General features: G+C 34.3%; 2 long non-coding RNA genes across 2 annotated transcripts; both read right to left on the reverse strand.

Moving 5' to 3' along the window:
* Positions 1–768: 768 nt before the first annotated feature.
* LOC107868424 lies at positions 769–2390 on the reverse strand. Its single transcript, XR_001673753.2, has 3 exons — positions 2325–2390; positions 1100–1347; positions 769–1024 (listed from the first exon to the last, which is right to left on the reverse strand). It is a non-coding gene; the product is annotated as an uncharacterized LOC107868424 (long non-coding RNA).
* Positions 2391–6963: 4573 nt separating this feature from the next.
* Positions 6964–8426, reverse strand: LOC124891183. The gene is made up of 2 exons (XR_007049563.1): positions 8160–8426; positions 6964–7386 (listed from the first exon to the last, which is right to left on the reverse strand). It is a non-coding gene; the product is annotated as an uncharacterized LOC124891183 (long non-coding RNA).
* Positions 8427–8792: the final 366 nt, after the last annotated feature.

The following is an 8792-nucleotide window of genomic DNA, read 5'->3' on the forward strand; positions in this document are numbered from 1 at the left end:
GTAGAAATAGGAGTTTAGCAGTAGATAACAATTTTCTTATTTTCTATTAAATATACCACTATCCAATATTTTACACCAACATCCACTAATTAATCTCAAATCATTCTTTTCCTTCAATCATAGGTTAATCATTACTCTAATATCTTTTTTTTCTTACACTAACGTACAATTAGCAATAGGATCCTAATAGTAATAGTATTCATTGAATCTTTTCCTTTTTCAAAGCATTACAAGATGCATAAACTATTTTCTTTTTCTGCTCCTTGCTAATGTTGTCTACACTCTCCAGACTTCCGTTGGTTTCTTTATTTTTCTTTTAAACCATAGTTAATTATGCTTCTTAGACAAGAATCATAGCAACCTCTATATAGAGTACACAATAATAATTAAATTTCATACCTGACTATGAACTTGCTACTATACAAGCTTTCTATCACAGCGCATGAACAACGAAAAACTCTCTTCAAAGCTATTTCTTTCCAGTTCAAAAGAAAAAGAGGAATTGAATAATTTCTTTAGTTACTTTCTGGTTTTTTTTTTCCTTTCCTACGCAGCTTTCTGCTGCTCTCCAAAATAATAGGATTAGAAAAGCCCAAATAGTAAACTTATAACGTTAATAGTTGAAACTGAAGAAGGCTTTTGGCTTGTCCACTTTAATTCCCTTAATTACCATTAATAGTCGGTTATAATTACCAATTAACTCTTCATTAAAAGGAGATAATAAGCTGGCTATTACAAAAATAACCAACATTCATACAATGGTTTGTCGATTATCCAATGTAATAAATTCAACAATCATCATATTTCTAAAACTTCAGTGACACTATTTATTCGGCTATGCCTGCCAAGCCTCAAGGGTTCTTCGACATCGCTATGAGCACTTGCTTCTTGTTTTCTCATGCCATAATCCCACAATAGAGCAGCATAACGTGTACAAAGTATGTTGGGGTTGAACTCAATCAAAGGAACTCTTTTACCATAATAAAGACACTCTGCGTATGTTACTATATACAAACCATAGTCCCTACAAAAAAAATTGAATAATAAAATTTAAATTCTACAAACTTACGATTTTGATAAATGTATATTAAATACTTACAAGATTCCACTTGATTGTTGAAGCAATTCATCTGCAAGTAACACGTCAAAAAGATTTGAAAATTTTTTATCTTTCTATCTTAGATGGTTATGAAGATCAATGCCTTTTTTTTTTGTAGAAATTACAAGCTTGGAGATACAATGGGATAATCCCAGATAATTTCTCTATCTCAGCCAGAACAACCACATAGTGACCAGAGGATTCATATGAATTATGTAAGGATATGCACCTCTCGGAGAATGATAAAACTGCGAGAACCCAATGATGTTTCTCAAATTTAACAAAAAAAACACATAAAACTGTAAAAAAAAAAACAACAACAAAACACAATCAACACATCAAAAAAAACATATAACATGCATATGTATTTTGAACAGAACAAATCAGCTCAAAGCAATCCCTAAATACATATCAGGAAAAAATAAAAATACATATTAAAACCATACCTTATTAAACTGTAAAAATCAACAAAACACAACCAACACATCAAAAAATGCATAAAACATGCATATATATTTTGAACAGAACAAATTAGCTCACGCTGATCCATATATACATATCATGGTAACATAAAATACATATTAAAACTATACCTTAAACTGTATATATCAACAAAATACAACCAACACATCAAAAAATACATATAACATGCATATGTATTTTTAATACAATTCCTAAATACATACCAGGAGAAACATAAAATACATATTAACTCATTGTCTTCTTCAGATTCATTAGCACAAGAGTTTTCAACATCGTCATCAACATTGCTTGACTCTGCAATTTCTTTTGCTTTTCTTTTCTTCTCATATTTTTTTTATTTTTCATCTTTTGAAAAAGAAATTTTTTTCAACCATTTTTTTTCTTCAAAATATCAGCTATCTTCGAAAAAATCCAACCAACAACAACAATAGATCAACCCAAAATCATCTACAATATCCATTCAACTCCGGTTATCCTTCATTAATCACAACAAAACAAAACTCAGTTTCAATTCTCATCCAAAATTTAATTTTTTTTTTAAACAATATCAACTCATAAAACATCAAATTTAACTGAAAAAACAAATAAGATAAAATTCAGCAAATCCGATGACCTTGATTCCTAGTTAACATCAACAAAAATCAAAATCTTAAAGATGAAGTGGAGAAATTGTTAATAGTACAAAATTCAAAAAAAAATATTGAGAAATTGATAACATGCAATAACTGAATTAATTAGTTACCTAAAATTGTGGAACAATATCCTTATCATATTGTGGAAAAAACGCTAAGGAAATAATTTGAAAGAGAAAATCTGAGAAAAAGCATGAAAAATGGTAAAGTATAAAGCAATTAAAGGAAAGATAAAGTTTAAGCGTGAATAGTGGAACCTGCTTTTGAGAGGCGGTAATTGTGGTCCCCCACTTAAAATAATGCTAGATTTGCTACATAAGGTAATTTCATTAAAGTGTTGCTATTTTTTGTAATTTAAAACTAAGGTTTGCTACTCTATGTAGTTTATCCTTTTTTTTATTTATAAAAAAGTTTATAATTGTACTTGTTTACTTTGTTTTTTTTTATTTATAAAAAAGTTTATAATTGTACTTGTTTACTTTGTTTTCTTGAATTTTTGGAGAATTTAAGGTTGTACATTGCTTCTTTAGATCATATATCATTATACTAATATGAGTTTACATATCAATTTGCTTTGTTGGGTATTTCTTTTATGTACAAAAAGTTCATAAATTTACTTGTTTAAGTTGTTTTCTTGAATTTTTGGAGAATTTAAGGTTGTTGTTTCTTGGATATACTGCTTCTTTAGATCATATATCATTACTAATCTGAGTTTAAATACCAATTTTCTTTGTTGGGTGTTTTTTTCTATGTACAAAAAGTTCATAAATTTATTTGTTTAGTTGTTTTCTTTAATTTTTGGAGAATTTCAGGTTGTATATTGCTTCTTTAGATCATATATCATTATTCTAATATGAGTTTACATACCATTTTTGGTTTGTTGGGTATTTTTTTAAGTACAAAAAGTTCATACTTGTTTAAGTTATTTTCTTGATTGTTTGGAGAATTTAAGGTTGTTTCTTGGATATATTGCTTCTGTAGATCATGTTTCATTACACTAATATGTGTTTAAATACCATTTTTGCTTTGTGGGGTTTTTTTTTTATGTAAAAAAAGTTCATAACTTTGCTTGTTTAGTTGGTTATTGCTAGTTAGGGGAATATTTGTGTTGCCCCTTTAGATCAAATTTCACTACTAATCTGAGTTTAAATGCCATTTTACTTTCTGTGTATTTTTTTTTTTGGTAAAAAGATTCAAAATATACCTAAACTTTGGAGAAATTTTTTGTAACTCGTCTCAACTTTGTTGGGGCCTATGACCCCCATCGACTATTTATTACCGTATTTCTGTGACATATATTTGCGCAACTGGATCGCTGCGTGATTACACGCATTCTAAGCGCGTAAGGGTCTGAAGTGGTCCAGCTAGACAAATATATGTCATAGAAATACATAAGAAATAGTCGAGGGAGGTCATAGGACCCCTGCAAAGTTGACGCTGTTACAGCAAATTTCGCCAAAGTTTTGGTATATTTCTGCCTCTTTCCCAATTTTTTATGTACAAAGAGTTTAGAACTTTTATTGTCAAGTTGGTTTTCTTTCTGCTAGTTTCATTTTTCTGGAAATCTTTAGTGTGAATATTTGGCTTGTTGTTTCTTAGATTCAAAGTATATTGCCCCTTTAGATCAAACTTCACTACTCATCTGAACTTATGGTTACACAATGATATTTTTTGTTGTTTGTAGTGTTACGTGTTTTTAGTACGATAATGTTATAGAAGGTTTTAGAAATTGCTTGTCTGAGATCTATGTTTCGTGTGGATTGTAGGAGATGTCTCCTCCTGTTATGGATGTGAATGGTGCCGTCACTGGTCATATAATTTCAACTACCATCGGAGGGAAAAATGGCGAGCCAAAGCAGATAACAATGTTGTCTTTGTTGATTCATCAACGTTTGTTATTGAGTGCTGAATTCTACAGTAATTTCTTGAGATAAGCATCCAGTTTCCCTCAGAATTATGGCCAAAGTTGCTCTCCAACTTCATAGGGATCCTATTACCCCCACCCCGATACTCAATTTTAGCATATTTTTGTCACTCATTTGTGCTGATGTGACACCTCTATTACATAAAAATGGGAGCCACGTCAAAGATGCCACATCAGCTAAAAAGGTTGACAAAAATACGCTAAAATTTAGTTCGGGGATATTAGGACCCCCAGGACCCCGTGAAGTGGGAGTGTATCGTAGCAAATTTGGTCATAGTTCAGGGAGGTACTAGATGCTTTACTCTAATTTATTTCTTATTGAAAATTGAAAATGTATTGGGTTTCGTGAATAATTTGGTGCAGACAATCAGTTACATGGCTTAACGTGTCGTGGGGACTGGATCATTCGGAGTTGTTTTTCAGGCAAGCGAGCACAAACCTTATTTGTTTCACTAGTTGCTGCGACGTTTACTAACTTGAGGTCGACTGGTACTAGTCTTGTGTAGGCAAAATGCCTGGAAAATGGGGAGACAGTTGCGATAAAGAAGGTTTTACAAGATCGTAGATACAAGAATCGTGAACTGCAGTATATGTGGACTATGGATAACCCGAATGTAGTTTCTTTAAAGCATTGCTTCTATTCAACTACTAGTAAAAACGAGCTTTTTCTCAATTTGGTCATGGAATATGTTCCGGAAACTATGTATCGGATGTTGAAGCATTACAGCAATGTGAACCAAAGAATGCCACTCATCTACGTTAAGCTTTACACGTATCAAGTAAGTGACGCACCTTCTTGAGCCACACTTTTCTTCGTAATCACGAGCTATATTAAACGGAGACTTGTTCAGGTATTTAGGGGGCTAGCGTACATGCACAATGTTGCCGGCGTTTGCCACAGAGATTAGAAAACTCAGAATATTTTGGTAATGTGTCTTTGATGTTGCTATTTCGGCTAGTATATTGCGGCCCTTCATATTATGATATCATTCTTTTGGCCTCCACAGGTAGACCCTGTTACCCACCAAGTAAAAATTTGTGATTTCGGAAGTGCAAAAGTGCTGGTGAGTCGTAATCATAAGAGTGCCTTTATGTATCTAGTCACACGTAGCTTTCTAAGATTCTTTTTCCCGTAGTTATCCTTGCCTCATAAAGAGGACCGCCGACATTGTTTATGTTTAGTATCGGTAACTCTAAGCTAGTATTATTTCTCAAGTTATTAATGGTAAAAACACAACTGAATTATCACTTTCCTACCCGAAAGATCACCATCTACTCAACAAGGTGTGTTTTAATACATAGATGGTGATACTTCAGGTAGGAAAACGGAACATCTGGTGATAGTTCAGATAGGAAAAGGGAACAACTGATATTTGGGGTGTGAAACTCTAAGCTGCTCGGACTCTCCAAAAATCGTTGCCACACGCGTGTCGGATCCTTCAAAAATACACTATTTTTGGAGGATCCGACACGCATCCGTAGATATTTTTGAAGAGTTCGAGGAACTTAGGTGAAACTCAGGAAAGAGTGATAATTCAGGTATGTTTTTGACCATTATCTCTTATTTCTAACCTACAAAGTCTAACGAAGTGGTAGTTCAGATGTGTTTGGACAGATATCGCTTTCTACACATTTTTGTTAAGTAAAAAGAGATTCTTGTTGAAAATTCTTTCTTGGGAAATGTCACTAAACAGTATATACTATATGAAGTTCACAAACTTCTTGTTTGAACCATCACCTGTTGTGGTAACTCTCTTCGGCAGAGATCCTGTTTACCAAATTGTTGTCGTTGGGAACGAAGTTCTCTACATCCACATATTGGTTTATTTATTGCTGTTTTCTGTCATCCCATCTTCAGTTTACGCTGTTTAAGAACGAGTTAATTGAAGTTTGCAGTTGAACCAAGCTGCACTCAGTTTTATTCTAAACAAAGAATATCGGACATAGTGATATACTTGTGACGTACTGCGTTGGTACATTTTCAGATTAAGGTTTGTATACTTGTGACGTACTGAGTATAATGTTCATCAGGTTAAAGGTGAAGCAAACATCTCATAAAAATGTCACGACCCAACCCGAGGCCCTAGCCGCAACAAGCATTCCGAACCACACAAGCCCGAGATACCCCTGCCACTCCCCAACCCACTAGTTATATTGTCCGCTTTGGCCCAGGCCCTCACAGCTTTAAAACGCGTCAGTAGGGAGTAAGGTTTGTTCACACATATATATAGCATCGCTCTTGTGTTTTGTCGATGTGGGACTCCGTACTAAGTTGGGGTGTTACATACACCCCCCTTACGGACTCGGCGTCCTCGCTGAGGTTTGCCTCACTGAATGGGATTTGCCTACACTCAGGACTGAGGTTTGCCCCGCTCCTGTGATTTGTCGATGTGAGACTCCTTCCTAAGTTGGGGTGTTACATACACCCCCTTACGGACTTAGCGAGTCCTCGCTAAGGTTTGCCCACCGAATGAGATTTGCCTACACTCACGACTGAGGTTTGCCCTGCCTTACCGAAATTCGCCTACACTCACTTTGAATGCAGGTCCACATCTACAGGGACAACACAAGAGCGGCTCAGATACCATTCTGTCACGACCCGACCCGAGGTCCTGGCCACGACGAGCATCCCGAACCACACAGGCCTGAGATACCCCTACTCCCCAACCCAATAGTGATATTGTCCGCTCTGGGCTCAGGCCCGCACGGCTTTAAAATGCATCACACTAGGGAATAAGGTTTTTTCACACATATACCAAGCATCCCTCCTTTGTTTTGCCGATGTGGGACTCCTTCCTAAGTTGGGGTGTTACAAAAAAGTTGAAATTAGGGAAATTGTATATGGTTTAAACTTTACTCACTTTGAAAGTCAACGACATGAGGCTGTCTCTTAGATACTATTCTAGCCATTTAACCTAGGAGCATGCTACCTCAAGCTAACGCATGGACGATGCGGGGTGTTACACTATTATATTTAAGTGTTGTGTTTTTATGTTTGTAACGACAAAAAAAAGAGAAAAATAAACCCAGAAACTGCATCCTAAAAAAGAAACCTGATAACTGGCAATATCTTGTGCAGCTGCTTTCATCTCATCTTCAATTCCTTCTGATTGCGTGGAGATGGAATTAAGATCTGAATCTTTGGAATCCATCGCATGCTTCAGATACATCAGAAGCTCCCTTATATCTCCAGGCCAACGATAAAATTCCTTGATTCTCCTAACGATGGAGACACAGTAATCTTCCAACTACAGAAACAACGAGCATTTGGCAATGTGATGATTGAACCATATTACCTACTGATAAAAAGACGCAGAACGCCTGGGGTAAAATGATAATCAACTAAAAGAGCGTAAAAAAAAATAAAAGTGGTCAATAATGCAAAGCATGCGTCATCCACTACATGGTAACTTCTTAACACAGGATACTTATCTCCCCTCATATGAAGCAGCCATTGAAGTAGGTACAGCAATCTGAAATCTGTTGCTGGTACTTTAGGGCCCATTTAACATAACATAAATTATCTTTTCTTCATTTTTTCATGTTGTTTCCACTTTAGGGCCCTTACAACATAACATAAATTCTTTTCATAAAAAGTTAAAAAAGATACACCATTTTCTTTGTCACTTTCTTGAAAATTCTACTGCAATAAAGCTGAAACTTCCACTAATCCTTCATACAATACTTGACTCAATACCCTTTACAGGGAATCAGTTCACTACCACAAATCCACTAACAAAAAAGTCATATACTATGTGAAGATTAAAGCAACTCGTGATTTGCATGGAAGATGTTTGATGAAATGACTGAAAGAGTATTCAATTGAAAAAGACTGCAGCAACAGAGTAGGGATGTTACCTTCTTTCTTTTTCTCAATAAACAAAGACCATTAGCAATGGATTGTGGAAAAATTTCATCTTTTTTGAGTATAGTGGCTTATAGTGTCAATGAAGTGGTCGAGAATATAATTCGAGGTTTCAGGTTCAAGTCCCTGAACTAGATGAACTAATAAAATTCATACCTCACAAGATTCCATAGACTGATGCTGAATAGTGATCATGTCAGATGAAAATAACATTCAAGTCCGATGAAAATTGAAAGGAAGATGTGAAATTCGCTGAAAACCCTACAAAATTTTCATCTCTTAAAAATTATTGAAACTTTCCATTGGAGCTTCACAAAATAGAAGCCGTTTAACATGAAATTCTCACAACTCCTTTACAACTTTTAGCTCTTCAGATATTCAAATGAAGCATACACCATATATAGGTGTCTATAGATGGATAGAGTAAATCCTGTATGTATATATAAAAGTGTAATCTAATTATCTAATGCTTAATCACTTATTTAATACAACTCCTTTACAACTTTTAGCTCTTCAGATATTCAAACTACCTAATTGTTATATATAAAAACATACAATATGTGCTAATGAATGTACCTTATCGAAATTAACTAAAACTTAACTAATGTAGAAAAAAATATCACGAGTAATAAACGTACATGGATTGATAGACGTAGTAATTAAATTTAGTTTGCCCATACAACTATTATGAACATTAGCATCAAGTTTGATGCAAAATTTTAAAGTTTTGGTTTACAAATAAAATAATACTTCTTATTCATTTTCTAAAAAATCCATTTGCTCTCATTT

This window comes from Capsicum annuum, unplaced genomic scaffold, assembly GCF_002878395.1.
Source record: "Capsicum annuum cultivar UCD-10X-F1 unplaced genomic scaffold, UCD10Xv1.1 ctg3188, whole genome shotgun sequence".
Lineage (NCBI taxonomy): Eukaryota > Viridiplantae > Streptophyta > Magnoliopsida > Solanales > Solanaceae > Capsicum > Capsicum annuum.